The following is a 15611-nucleotide window of genomic DNA, read 5'->3' as shown; positions in this document are numbered from 1 at the left end:
ATGACCTGTCCTCTCCCTACCTTTCCAACCTCAACCTCTGCACCCTACCCATTCAGCTACTCTGCACCTCACTTGCTTAAATGTGCCATTTGTTGCTCCTCTTTTGCATATGCTGTTAATTCTGCCTAGAATGCAATCCACCTCCTCTTTCCCTGATGCCCCTGCTCACCTTTCAAATCTCAGCTAAACAGTTACCTTATCTGGAAGGCTTTTATGAACCCCCCAGGTTAGGTTAGGAACTCCCACTACAATCGCCTAGCAACTTATTCTTCCTTTGCAATAGCATACCACAGTTCCCAGAACAGCTCAATTATCTTTTCAGATGGACTACAAACTTGATGAGGTGATTAGGCGATGCTGAGCCTGCTCACTCACCATGGATCCTAGCATATAGTAGGAGGTTCATTTAAAATAATTGGCTTGATGAATGTTACCACATCACATTTAGTCTACATGCAAACAAAGCTTAGAAGCAGCCTCAGTTGTTCCTTTCAACTTGAAGATATGCACAGTTCTAAATTCACAAAGTCATCAATTATCTACACTAGTGTCTGTTTTATCCTCCTGCAGCTTTGGCAAGCACTGTCTGCCACCAGAGAAGCAGTCCATCAAAAATCACACCTCTGCAAGATTCAGCACTAGCCAGACTGATGTTCAGACCTTTAAAAGCCCCGTGTATTTTCAACAGTGTCACAGCTCAGTTACAAGGGAGGCACAATGCATGAAACCGTGTTAGGATTACAGTGATTGAAGTGGAAAGGCTTTTGGAAAAAGGACTGGACGTTTATATTTTTTGTCCTTGGATTTATGTCCAAGGCACAGCTGGGTATACTCAGGCTGCCAAGGATGGAGGCTGCATGTGAGTTCCCCAGCAGTTTCCCTAGAACGGAAGCTCTCAATTTTAAATCCGCAACCTTCCGTCCCCCTCCCCCCTCCCGCTTTTTAAGCAAAAACATTAAGCACACAGACTGTGTTGCCAGAATGACTGATTGAAAATCCTTGCGACATCATTTATTAGCTGTGGTACTCTAGGCAAATTACTTAGCCATTCAGTGTCTAGTTTCCTCACTTGAACATGGAATAAAATAGCACTTATTTCATAGGTTTGCTGTGAGGATTAAATGAGATAATTACATGTAAGATGCTTAGAGTAATGGTTCAGTAAACATTATATATATCTAGGGGCATAGGAGTAGGTTTGGAGAAGAAGAGAAGTTAAACAGAAGAGAAAAGACAGAAGCAAAGTAATCTGCTATCTACATATATATAAAAGCCTAAGCAATCGGCCGACCAGCTGACCAGCCAGTAGCTATAATGTGCACTGACCACCAGGGGGCAGATGCTCCACGCAGGAGCTGCTGAGCTACAGCAACTTTGCAGAGTGCCCTCTCACACTCCGGGACCCCTCGGGCGATGTCAGACTGCCAGTTTCGGCCCAATCCCTGCAGGCCAGTCTGAGGGACCCCACTGGTGCATGAATCTGTGCACCGAGCCTCTAATGTAATAATAACTGAATGCTCTGAACATATTATCATTCAAACCTCAGAAAACCCCTTTAATTCAGGTTAGCCCGTCCAAGTCACACAGCTAATAAATAGCTGAACTGAATTTGAATCAAGGCAATCTGTCTCCAGAGACCAAGTCCTGGCCATTGAGAACTGATGTCTTCTACCTTCACACCTGCCCCCGGGGGAATGGAACTCCTGAATTGTAAAGGAGAAAATGAAGCAAAAGGATGGAAGGGAAGGAAAGGAAGAATAAACAAAGTAAGGCCAGACTCATCTGTTTTCTCCATTTAAAACAGTTTCCTTTTATCATTCCTTCACTGACATAACAGAGCCCACTATCTTTGTAGACACTTTACTTAGAATTCAGTAGGCCAGGCTGAAGTCACAATCAATGTTAAAGACTTCAACAGACTTACAGGTCCTTCTCAACCTAAAAGATTCAAATGTGAAATGGAAACGAGAGACATACATTTGGGGGTAGGCAGGAGAGCAGTGAGTGAGCACTAGGGACACAAAAATACACCTCTGTCTAGAGCGGCAAGACCAGCTGAGGGGTTTGAGAGTCAGATAAAGGATTCAAGTTCTTGTTGGGCCTGTAACATCAGAAAAATGCCTTAACATCTCTGAGCATCACTTTTTCATCCTTAAAATGGTAACAAGAACATCTGCCTCTCCAGGGATTACTTTCACACAGTGTTAGGAAGAATCAGGCACTCACCCATTGCTGGTGGGGGGTGCAAACGGTGGGTAATCTGGTCATCTTTCCTCACTTTTCTCAATTTAACAATCTCACATAGCTCTCACAATATGCCCGGCACTATACTAGTCACTTTACTAGCGCTAGCTGAATCAATTTTTGGTAGGTTGTTTGCAAAATGTCGGCAGTGATTCCCCTGAGTGTATCCTTGAGCTTGGCCAGGGTACGTGTTTTGGTCAGTGGGACAATAGCAAATGTGACACAAGCAGAGATCTGAAAGGTGCTCGTGCTCTGGGATCTGCTGTCTCTTGCTGCCCTGTGGAACCCTGAGACCACCATGTGAAGAAATCTGACCTAACTGACTGAACATGAGAGATCACATGCCATCCCAAATGAGGTCCCTGCAGGACCCACTCACCTGTCATCTGCCAGACATGTGAGAGGGGCCATCCTAGATCCTTTCGCTAGCAGCTGACCTACCAGGTGATCACAGAAGCATGAGAGAATCCAGCAGAGCTCAGCGGGGCTGGCCCAGATTAGAAGAGCCTCCCAGCCAAACTATAGACTCATGAGCGAAGTAAAGTAGTTATTGCTCTTAACACACTAAATTTTGGAGTGATTTGTTATGCAACACAAACTAAACTAATGAATACCATCCTCACAGTAATCCTGTGAGGTCGGTACTATTATTATTTTTCTTTTAAAAAAAAATCAGGCAACTGAGGCAAGGAGAGGTTAAGGGACTTGCACAATTTGTAAATGGCAGAGTCAAGAGCAACACCTTGCAATCCAGCTTAAAGTCTGTGCTATACTTGGATATTTTAGATATAGGTATAGATAAGATATAGACATAGGTGTAGATATCTCCCCTATGCTATGCTGCTTCACCTAACAAAAGTAAGGATGTTCATATCACTTGACACATAAATTCTACTGTAATCTGTCATACAGATATACTTGCACATATGTAAAACAATGTATGTATAAGATTATCCACTTCAGCACTGCTGATAATAGCAAAAGACTAGAAACAACCAATTCTAGTATATCCATATAGATATCCCAGCCCTAGCTGTTGGGGTGCTTACGGGAGGCAACTGATTGATGTTTCTCTCTCACATTGATGTTTACCTTTCTCTCCATAACTCTCTCTCTAAACAACAACAAAGACCAACATTCCTCAGGTGAGAAATGAAGAAAGAAAGAAAAAAGGTATCCCATATGTAGCCATAAAAGAACCAGGTAGATCTATAAATACTGATCTTATATATAAGGGAAAAAAACAAAGTGCAGGCTTCAGGGGTAGAACTCTATAATACATTATCTGTATATTGTATTGTGTGTTTAAGTCTCCTTCCATCACCATTTATCCCCCCTTCACCTCTGATAATCACTATACTATTGCCTATGAGATTGTTTTTTTGTTTTCTTTTTTTGCTTAATCTCTTCATCTTTTTCACCCAGCTCCCCAACCCTCTCTTCTGACAGCTATTAGTCTGTTCTCTGTATCTGTTTTTATTTAGTTAGTTTATTTTGTTCATTAGATTCCACATATAAATGAAATCACATGGTATTTGTCTTTCTCTGACTGGCTTATTTCATGTATCATGGTACTCTACAGGTCCATCCATGCTGTTGCAAAAGGTAAGATTTCCTTCTTTCTTGTGGCTGAGTAGTATTCCATTATGTAATGTACCACAGCTTTTTTATCCATTCATCTACTGATGGGCACTTGGGCTGCTTCCAAATCTTGGCTATCCTATATAATAAAAGGCTAATATGCAAATCAATCATACGGTGGAACGACCAGTTGCTATTATGCACACTGACCACCAGGGGGCAGATGCTCAATGCAGGACCTGTTCCCTGCTGGTCAATGAACTCCCACAGGGGGAGCACCAATCAGCCAAAAGCCGGGCTCACGTCTGGTGAGCTCTGTGGTCATGGCGGGAGCCTCTCCTCTCTCCACTGCAGTGCTAAGGATGTCCGACTGATGGCCTAGCACACTCTCCACAGGGAACAGGCCTAAGCCATTAGACATCACCCAAGGGCTCCCGGGCTGCCAGAGGGATGTCTGACTGCCAGCTTAGACCCGATCCCCCAGGGAGTGGGCCTAAGCCATCAGTTGAACATCCCCTGAGGGCACCCGGACTGCGAGAGGCTGCAGGCCAGGCTGAGGGACCACCACCGCCCCGCAAGTGCACAATTTTGTGCACCAGGCCTCTAGTTGTAAATAATGCTTCAATGAACATAGGGGTGCATATATTCTTTTGAATTAGTGTTTTGGGTTTCTTTTGATATATTACCAGAAATGGGATCACAGGGTCATAAGGCAGTTCCATTTTTAATTTTTTCCATACTGCTGTCCACAGTGTCTGCATCAATCTGCATTCCCACCAGCAGTGTATGAGGGTTCCTTTTTATTCATGTCCTCGACAATATTTGTGGTTTGTTGATTTATTGATGACAGCCATTCTGACAGGTGTGGGTGCTATCTCGTTATGATTTTAATTTGCATTTCTCTGATTAGTGATGTTGAACATCTTTTCATATGTCTATTGGCCAACTGTAGCTCTCTTTGGAAAAGTGTTTATTCAAGTCCTTTGCCCATTTTTAGATTGGATTGTGGAAGGTTTTTTTTGTGTTGAATGTTATAAGTCCTTTGTAAATTTTGAATATAACCCTTTATCAGATGTATCATTGTTGAATATGTTCTCCCATTCAGGGAGTTGTCTGTTCATTTGGCTGATGGTTTCTTTTGCTTGATGTAGTCTTATTTGTTTATATTTGTTTGTTTTCCTTGCCCAAGAAAATATAGCAGGAAAATATGCTGCGAGAAATGTAAGAAATTTTACTGCCTATGTTTTCTTCTAGGATTTTTATGATTTCAAGTGTAACATTTACATCTTTAATTCAGTTTGAGTTTATTCTTGTGTATGCTGTAAGAAGGTGGTCTAATTTTAGTTTTTTGCATTTATCTGTCCAATTTTCCTGACACCATTTACTGAATAGTCTATGTTTACACCATTGTATGTTCTTGCCTCCTTTGTTAAATATTAATTGATCATAAAGGTGTGGATTTATTTCTGGGCTCCCTATTCTGTTTCATTGATCTATTTGTCTGTTCTTATGCCAGTACCATGCTGTTTTTATTACTACAGCCTGATATCAGATAGTGAGATTCCTCCAACTTTGTTCTTCTTTCTCAAGATTGCTGTGGCTATTCAGGATTTTTTTGTGATTTCTAACTCTTTCAATTCAAGTTTTTTTTAAAAGCTAACCAACCCTCTGACACTTATGGCTCTGCACAGGAAAGAGTTCATTTTGGATGGAAAAATAAAGAGCAAAACATTAACTAGCTATGTGAAGAGGGTAAAGAAGAATCCAGCACATGGCTTCTCTGGTGGTCATGACATGAAGCTCAAAGCACTGGGCAGAGTGGTAATGCACCATTTGAGCCTCCTCACGCAGTTTGTAGGCAGCACAGTATAATGGCAAGAGCCAGGGCCTTGGAGTCAGCAAACCCAGGTACAAATCCCAGCTCCAACACTTAGCTGAGTGGCCTTGAGCAACATAACCTTTCAAAGGACTCTTAGTACATGTACCACAGGTACACAGGAAATGTTCCTTAATGCTAGTTATTATCAATTATCACTGGGGGCATCCCAGTTAAGGTCTAACAACTCCCTTTCTCTCTCTCTCTCTCTTAAATACACACACACACACACACACACACACACACACAAGGCAACCTTAGGTGTATATTAGAGGATTCTCGCCTCTCTCTCTCACATCACCAAGTTCAGTTGACTCTATCTCCAAAACACATCCTGTCTCTCCACCTGTCTTTCATCACCCCTGCACAGAAAAGTGGACTCTCTCCCTTATTACTACCATCACTTTCCATAATCCATTCCATACACATTAGCCAAGATAATGTTCAAAAAAGTAAACCAGATCACATCATTATACTCCTCTGTAGGAGGGAGGAAGGGGGAAAGAAGAGGGAGAGAAGAGAAGAAGAGAAGAGAGGAGAGGAGAGGAGAGGAGAGGAGAGGAGAGGAGAGGAGAGGAGAGGAGAGGAGAGGAGGATAGAGAGAGGGAGAGAGAGATTTATTGTTTCACTTATTTATGCAGTCACTGACTGATTCTTGGATATGCCCTGATAGGGGATCAAACCCATAAGTAACCTTGGTGTATGGCATGGGTGGGGAACCTTTTTTCTGCCAACGGCCACTTGGATATTTATAACATCATTCATAGGCCATACAAAATTATCAACTTAAAAATTAGCCTGCTTAAAAAAATAGCCTGCTATATTTGGTCAAACATTTAATTGACTCACCCCTAATGCCTTGGCAGGGCAAGACCAAGAGATTTCACAGGCCTTATATGGCCCGCGGGCCAGACGTTCCCGACCCCTGGTGTATGGGGACAACCCTCTAACCAACTGAGCTACCCAGCCAGGTCCTATTTGTTTACTTTATTGTCTAATTTCTCAACTAGCATGTAGCCTCCAAGAAAACAGGTTCTTGGCTGTCATCTCCCCACTGTACTCCTAGGGCTTAACACAATGCCTACATTTAGTAGGTGCTTAATACATAGGCCTTATACAGTGGGGCCTTGACTTACGAGTTTAAGTCGTTCCGTGACGGAGCTCGTAACTCAAATTACTTGTATGTCAAATCAATTTGACAAATCAATTTATTGGGCTGATGTTGTAGCGTTCACTGTGACGTTCACTGCACCAACTAGCGGTGGGGTATCTGAAGCTGGCTCGTAACCCGAATTTTAGCTCACAACTCAAAGCAAAAATTCGGCCGAGAGACGGCTAGTATCTCGAAAAACTCGTTAGTCAGGACGCTCGTAAGTCAAGGCCCCACTGTAGTAGTTGTGGATGTTTAAAATCAAATTGCTGAGCTCCAGTCCCAGAGATTCTGATTTAATGGGCCCGAAGTAGAGCTCAGGAATCTGCATTTCTAGCAGGCATCCATCTCTTCCATCTTAAAGCAGGCAGTATGCAAATCACATTTTAAGATACAGACATGCCTCCTTGTACTGTGCTTCACTGAAACTGAAGGCAAGATCCCCGGCTAGGAAAAAGATTACGACTTGCTTTATTGTGATCTCACTTTATTACAGTGGTCTGGAACCAAATCTGTATCTAATCAACACTCTGTCTGCAAATCTTGATTCTCCCTCTAACACGCCTTACTTAGGCCAACAGATTCCATCCCACCTGCTTTCCTTAATTACCCGGTGGCATTGAAGGTAAAAGGAGGTTGCTGACCCCTGAATCTGGAGTTCAAACAAGTTACCCTGCCAGTTTCCATTTCTGCTGCTCCAACCAATGCCAGGCATTCAAACTAGCTGGTCAGCCAGACTGGAATCCTGTCCTCCCCAGAAACACCTGAGCAGGTTTGGACTAAGTCCAAAAGGTAAGCCAGGTAAATTTCCGTGTCAGCTCACTAGCAGACTTCCCAGAGGCAGCCAGGGCCAATTCATAGTTGTTCTACAAACCCTCAAAATACCACTCCACACCCCTCACATATACACATACGCTTACAGAAGACTTAATTCTGGCATCACCTGCAAAACCGGAGGCCAGAGTCCCCCTTGAAGCAACCTTGCAGCTGAAAGGAAGAAATCTGTGAAAGGATCGTTCAGGTGACTAATGTAATAGATACACAGGTAATTTAGTAACAAGGCAACCCCAACGTGCAATCCAGAGAAATTCAAAGGCTCTAGTGAAAAATCTTATTCTGTTTTTACCATTTCTTCTCACCCTTATCTCTTCAGAAAACACCCAACCAACACTCTTTCCTGGACACCTCCGGGATGCCTAAACTGTCAGGAAGTTGGCCTTAGGTCTGGGAAAATGTGGATGTCCTTAAGTTTCCTCTACTTCCCTTCTCCCCTGCAAGTGCCGAGATCCTGCGTTTGATTAAAACTGCCTCTGTCGCCAAGGTTCGGATGCAAACAGCACGCTGGGACTGATAACTTAGGAAATCACCAACGCTTTCCAGTGGATGAGCTCCCCCAGACAGGTAGGATGAGCTGCGCAGGCCTGCGTGCCTGCTGTCCGCCGCTGGCAATAAGGAGCTCCAATCTCCAGGCTGTTCCTTGAGGTGGAATAAACCCTGCAGTTCAGCCTGCAGACTGGAATTTTCCCACTCAGAGCGCTGCTGGAGGAGGCGGGGTGCGCGCAGGGACCCCGCACCTGCTTCGGGAAGCAGCCCCGGCGGAGGGCGCCGCCTCCAGGACGCTGCGCGGTGCCCGTCGGTGGGCAGCGCCTAGTCGCCGGGGCGAGGGAACTTGAGTTCACACTCCCTCGCACCTTCCAAACGCCAGAAGCCAGGGCATTTCTGGAGGCGAGGGCTGAGGTCCCCTCCCCGAAACACACACACACACGCACACACCCTCTGCCTCTCACCCCCTGGCGTGGGAGTGGGCCCCACCTCCCTGGAGTGTGAGCCCAGGGAGCCCCACCGACGCCTGGCGGCACAGTTCCCGCGGCTCCCGGGGATGGAGCGAGGGGCTGAGCAGCAGAACGCCGCGGCGAAAAGAGCTGAGCGCGCGTGCGGGGCGCCCGGGAAGGGGCTCCCCTAAAAGCGCGAGGCGGGAGGCGCTGGGAATAACCCCCCAGGGTGCGCGGGGAGGGAGCCCCGACGTGGCCGCGCCACATCAGTTAGCGCGGGGCCGAGGGCGCTCAGGCGGGGAGAGGCCCCGAGCATCCCCTGAATCCTCGTGTCCCCGAGGGGCGCCCCTCCTGCGCCTAGGCTACAGCCGCGGCCTGCGAGACCCCTCGCCCCAGCCCCGAGCCCTTCCCGCCCAGCTCCCCCGCGAGGCTCCCCTGCCCGCGGCGGCCCGGAGCCGGAGGGCGAGCTCTCCCTCTCGTCCGCACAGTCGCCGCCGGCTCCCTCGCGCCTCCGGGGCCACCACGCACTCACCCTCCGCATGGTGCCGGGGCCGTCCGGGCTGGGCTCGGGCGAGAGGTGGACCGGGCGGGCTGTGGCGGAGGGCCGCTGGGGAGCCGCGCTGCCCCCGCCCGCACACGCGTGCGCCGCGGCCGGCGAGCGGGCTGCGGCCTCCGCGGGGGCGGGGCACGGGCAGCGGGGACCTCCCCGCTCCGGGACCTTCTCGAATGGGGGCGTCCCCACCTCCCCAGGCCGCTTCACCCCTCCTCTCCCGCCCCCGAGAGGAGCTGGATCCAGGTGCCAGCGGTCGCCCCCCGCTCTGAGCCGGAGAAATAGGAGTTGAGCGTTGTGGCCGACCTTTGGGGTAACTAAGTTTCAGGAGCAAGAGCGGATTGTTGGGGAACTGAGGTGGGAGATCTCACCACCTTGCAGGTACCTCCGTTCTCCCCGATGGGAGGAGGGCCCGCTGGTGTCCCATCCCCACTTGTTGGAGTCTGCGATTGTCTTATGCCAATCCTGAGCATTCATCAGAGGGGAGGGGCGGGGTGGGGTGGGGAGAGAGCTAAGAGGGCAAACAGATCAGCTCAGGACTGGGGGAAAGACAGCCTCCTGGAGCAGAGATGGTCTTCTAGTTTTTTCCAGATGCAGCGGCTCAGCGGGGGGAGGGGTCTGCACCCCCCGAACTGCGGAACCCACAGGTCCTCCTGGCAAACCCCTGCGTGCAGAGCTTACTCTTCCCAAACAGCCTCCCCACCCCCAACCCAGCTTCTCCAAACAGGGAAAGCCCATCCCCAAAAGCCAATGCTTCTGGGAAGATGAAGGAGGGAGGGTGTATTCCTCGTGACCATGAAAACACTGCACATCCTTGAGCCAGGGGAATGCAGGATCCAAACCCTCAAGAACAAGAGTAGGATGGCATGAGGTCAGAAATCTGACCTTTTTCCTATTTGGCTCCCAGGGCAGAACAAAGCAAATGAAAGAGCACCGAATTCAAGACAGCCTGAATTTGATGCAGAAAAAAATATTCCTTGTTTACCCAAGGATCGTTTGAAAAGCATACAAGGACGCTTGCATTTTCAAACCGGGCTGTGACAGGTAAGCAGGCAGACAGCAGTGGAATGCAAAGGCAAACACTTCTGACGACTGTTTTGGCTTTTACATTGCCTGGATGCCAGTAATTCTGGCAGATCACCACTGTCAAAGAAATACTGTTATAATTTTCTAACATTGATAGAGTGTCAGCAGCACTATGGAGACCAAATATCAAACAGACTAAATATGTTTATGATCTCATGAATAAAAACATTGTGTCTGAATTTCTCTTTGGTGCCTACCAGCACGGATATAAGGAGAGGTCGCATATATTAAGAGAAAAAGTAAAGGAAGGAAATTAATGAAGCCTGCTAACTCCTTTTTACTTTAACTTAAGATATGCATACAGTGGAGTTTTTTCCTTCCCTGATAGAAAGTTCTTCAGATTGGTCTTAAATGTTTTGCCTTTGGGGAAATAATTTTATTAAATGTACTTACTTATGCACCATGGGCTTTACCTGTTATCACTTTAAATCCACAAAACCCTATGAAGTGAGTAGTATAATTCTATGGTTTTTCAGAAGGCGATACTAAGGCTCAGAGATGGTAGGTAATTTGCCCAAGGCCACACAGCTTGTTAGTAGCACAGCCAGGATTTGAACTCAGGCAGTTTGACTCCAGGGTCCACTCACTTCATTCCTATGCTTTACTGCCCTCCTGTGCTCTGATTCATATAAAAGGTACAGCTATGGAAAGGTGTTACTGAAAGTAAAAATATGAGCTCTTGTCATAGGTCAAATTAGTAGCTTCCCACCTATAGGCCTCAGTTTAGCATCTTCATCTGTAAAATGAAAACTTGGACTAAAAAGATGTGTTAAAGACCTGTACAGAAGTAAAATTCTTGTTTTAGCATATTACCATGTGAATATTTTGTGTTCAGCATTGTAGGAAATCTTAGTACTTCATTGGTTTATGTAACGTTTTTACCACAGCCTCTTGTTTTATGCTACTTATGCTGTTTCTACAACACTACCTCCTAATTAACATTTTTTGCTTTGTGAATACAGTATCTAATCCAACTACTGTTTTTTGTTATTTTGATTTCTGTTTGTTTGATTTTGCTAAACTTGAATAAGATCCCTGGAGAGTTTCAGTTAAGTAGTTGTTAGGGTGATCTTCAAGTATTAGTTAGAATAATTTTTAAACTCCCCTCAGAAACCAAGACAATTATTGAACTGTAACAAGTAAATGACAACACATCAGATGTAATGGAAGACAGTCATATGCTCATCTATGGAAATCCCCATGTTTTCAATGCTACCATTAACTAACTTGAAGAACCAATTTAAAAGTGAAACTAGATTGAATCAGGTTTCCTCTTTTTGGGGGGAGGGCAATGAGGAGGAGGGTCCTTATCTCATTCTTATGTTTAAAGGATCTTCAAATTGTTTAATGATGAGTGATATCTCTGTTTCATATTATCATACCTCCATTAGCCATCTAAACTCAGTCATGTTATTTCTGTTTCCTTGAAACCCTCATAAAAGTTGAGAACATAATATGCTTTTTTCCTTTTTTCTTAATTGTGTAACAACATCTCCACCAGTTACAAACAACAGCTATATTCAACTCTCTTGATCTTCAGGCCAGATTCATAGGTTTCCATCTTAAATACACTGGAATCGGAAGGCCAACCTAACTTCTTTTATTAATTACTAACATAGATAGACATTTGATAAAACTGAGCAAAACCAAACCAATTTATAATTTCACATAAATAGTAAAAGAGAAATGAATAATTCAGTCAGCCTTTTATAGATAAGAAATGTTACCAATTAGCAAAATTTCTTACCAGTCTGTCATCTTCCATTTGGAAATGCATTAGTAATAAAATACTGGTTTTCTTTATCATGTTCTTAAATTATAGCCCTTCGCAAGGCATCTGTTAAATACCTACTATGGGGGCATATGTTATTGGTTGAATCAATTTATATTTCCCTGAAACAGATCAAGAATAATATCAAGGAAACAAAATGGTCTCAACTACATGTATTTAGCACTTTATATGTCCTGGGCACTGTGATAAGCTCTTTTACATGTTTCACCCTTACAAAACTGTTACATCCTTACCTGATAGTTATTATCTCCATGTAATAGATTAGGAAACTAAGATTTATCTAGGTTATACACTTTCCAGAGATTGCATGGCTAATAAGCGAAGCAGGTCTAACCCAAATTTGTCTGACTCCAGAGTCTATGAGATTAACTAATGACAGGTGGGTGCTAATGTGTCATAGTCTCTACTCTCTCTCTCTGGAACTTCTTCAGAGTAGTGGCAGTGTGAGCCAAGAATTTTATATCCAGCATAACTGATTTTAAAATATTTATACTAGAATAGAATGGGGTTAACTAAGAAATGGTTCTCAAAGAAGATGACTAATTAGCTTAAAAAGAATACAAGATTTGAATTAAAAGAGTGAAGAATCTTTTTAAAAATATATTTGTATTGATTTCAGAGAGGAAGGGAGAGGGAGAGAGATTGAAACATCAATGATGAGGGAGAAGCATTGATTGGCTGCCTCCTGCATGCCTCTCACTGGGGAATGAGCCTGCAATCTGGGCATGTGCCCTGACTGGGAATTAGTCGACACTCAACCACTGAGCCACACCAGCTGGCCGGGCTAAAGAATATTCCCGATAGGGGACATCAGAATGACCAATAATATAGAGGTGGTGACAGTAAAAATGTAACTGCAGAACTAGCTCAAATGGTTCTAAGACAACAGACCAAAATCACAAGCCATGTGTTCAAAGCATGCAGAGAGGAGAAAGCTTTCACCTGCAGCTTAATCCAGAACCAAAGTCTGCTCCTCGCACCACTGCCCAAACCAGAGGACGGGGATATAACTGGAACTTGAACACCAGAACCCTTTTAGAAACAAAGGGTCTATTGTCCAGGAAGATCTGGTGCTGAAGCCCTTTACCATGAATGGCCAAGCTCCAAGTTTCTCCAGTAAACTTGCCCCACCAGTGCTTCCAAATAGCTGTTTCCTGGCCTAATCCCTTAAAACCCACCACAAACCCCAGATTTGAGAGGTGCCTTCTGTATCCTGCAAACAGACTCAGGATTAAATAAATTGCTCTTTCTTTTCTCAAAAGTATTGAGAATGTCATAGTATTGGCTTCTTTGCTTGTGGTTAATAAACCCTTGTTCAGTAACAAAAAGACCAGATCTCCTAGGGCAGCAGTCGGCAAACTGCAGCTCGCGAACCACGTGAGGCTCTTTGGCCCCTTGAGTGTGGCTCTTCCTAAGCCTTAGGAGTACCCTAGTTAAGTTAATAACAATGTACCTACCTATATAGTTTAAGTTTAAAAAATTTGGCTCTCAAAAGAAATTTCAGTCATTGTACTGTTGATATTTGGCTCTGTTGACTAATGAGTTTGCCGACCACTGTATCCTGGGGCACATGACTGGTGGACAGTTAATGAGGGGCTGGGATACTCCTCAGGGTACCATTATACACATTCCCTCCAATGTTTTTATTGCATTAACACAGTCACTTGAAAATATTCATTTATTTTGCTGTAGAAAGTCTCTGTGATTGTTATGCCATTTTTTTCCCTCTTGCTCTCGGCCAGGCCCATTTGCCTTCTCTGAGCCACACCTGGGATTGGGCACCCCCTGACCCTTTTTTTCTTTTTTCTGTAGGTGGCCTGAAGATGCAGGGGTGGAGTAGGGAAGGGTTTACTTGTTGCCTTTGTCAGAGGAATTTGACTCTGCTCTCTACTCTGAGGGTCTGTGTGGGGTTTGCTTCCTAACAGATATTTAAAAAACAAAATTTACCCACACTTTTACCCTAATGTTATTTCCATATTTCTTCCTACTCTTTGTCCAAATGCACTTCTGTTTGCATTCTGTTTACATGGCTGTCTATCCTGTTAGACTCTGACGTTCTTTAAAGAAGGGACTGTCTTAATAATTCTTACGTCTCTAAGGCCTATCACAAAATAGTTACTCAATACATGTTTAGTAATTGCACGAATGTTGTTAAAACCATGTTGTAGCTTCTTCTCTGAGGAAGCACCAAATGGCAGCTGACACTGGTGCAGCGGGAGAGCCCACAGGCCCGTAGGGGCCCTGGAATGGGAGCCACGGCGACACCTGTGGAGGATTTAGCAGCGGCATTCAGGGCCAAGGTTTCGGCTTAGGTCAGGGCGAGAGCTGAGGCTGCAGAGCTGGCGGAGGCAAAGCCAAGGACAAGGAGTGGATCCCTGTCGCCAAGCTGGGCCTCCTGGTCAAGGACATGAAGATCAAGTCCCTGGGGGAGATCTCTCTCTTCTGCCTGCCCATCAAGGAATCTTAGATGGTTGATTTTTTTTCCTGGGGGCATCCCTCAAGGATGAAGTTTTGAAGATTATGTCCATGTAAAAACAGACTCGTGCCAGCAGACCAGGTTCAAGGCATTTGTCGCCATTGGGAATGACAATGGACATGTTGGTCGGGGTGCTACATGCCACAGGGAAATAGCTACTGCCATCGTGGGGCCTTCATGCTGACCAAGTTCTCCGTAGTCCTTGTGTGGCCAGGCGACTGAGGGAACAAGATCGGCAGGCCCCACACTGTCCCTTGTAGAGTGGCTGGCTGATGCTGCTCTGTGCTGGCGGCCTGTCCCCACTGCCAGGGGCCTTGGTGTTGTCATAGCCCCAGTCCAGCCGTGGGCAAACTACGGCCCGCGGGCCGGATCCGGCCCGTTTGAAATGAATAAAACTATTGAAAAAAAAGACCATACCCTTTTATGTAATGATGTTTACTTTGAATTTATGTTAGTTCACACAAACACTCCATCCATGCTTTTGTTCCGGCCCTCCGGTCCAGTTTAAGAACCCATTGTGGCCCTCGAGTCAAAAAGTTTGCCCACCCCTGCCCTAGTCCCATGAAGCTGCTGCTGAAAAAACGGCATTGGGGACGGCTGCACCTCGCACAGGGGTGCACTGCCACTCTAGGCAACTTTGCCACAGCCTCCTTTGATGCCATCTTCAAGACTTTCTGCTGCCTCACCCCAACCTCTGGAAAGAGGCCGTGCCCACCAAGTCCCCCTGTCAGGAATTCACTGACCAACCTGTAAAGACCCACGCCAGAATCTCCATGCAGAGGACCCACATCCAGCTGTGGCCACACATAGTTATATACAAGAAAAACTAAAGAGAATTAGCCTGGTTTTAAAAAACCATCTTGTAGTCTGCTATTTTCCCCTCAACAGATTCTTTTCTATATTTTATATGGCCTTAATAATTATTTTTATTGTCTTCTTAATGTACATTTCTCATAGGTATATTATCATTTGAGTTGCTTCTATTATTTTTAAATGTCTTGTGAGTTAGTAAGTAGGGACATGACTTGATATAAAGATAGATTTGGAGAAGGATAATGTGAATAAATGTGAATTTTGGTCAATC

The 15611-nt window shown here is 45.2% G+C and overlaps 1 pseudogene; it reads left to right on the top strand.

Annotated features, from left to right (window-relative positions):
• The first annotated feature begins 14242 nt into the window (after positions 1-14242).
• On the top strand, positions 14243-15357 carry LOC118650573 (annotated as a pseudogene).
• The last annotated feature ends 254 nt before the right edge of the window (positions 15358-15611 follow it).

Source organism: Myotis myotis, unplaced genomic scaffold, assembly GCF_014108235.1.
Source record: "Myotis myotis isolate mMyoMyo1 unplaced genomic scaffold, mMyoMyo1.p scaffold_m19_p_3, whole genome shotgun sequence".
Lineage (NCBI taxonomy): Eukaryota > Metazoa > Chordata > Mammalia > Chiroptera > Vespertilionidae > Myotis > Myotis myotis.
Note: the sequence above shows the minus strand (reverse complement) of the source record. Positions and strands in the feature narration are given on the sequence as shown.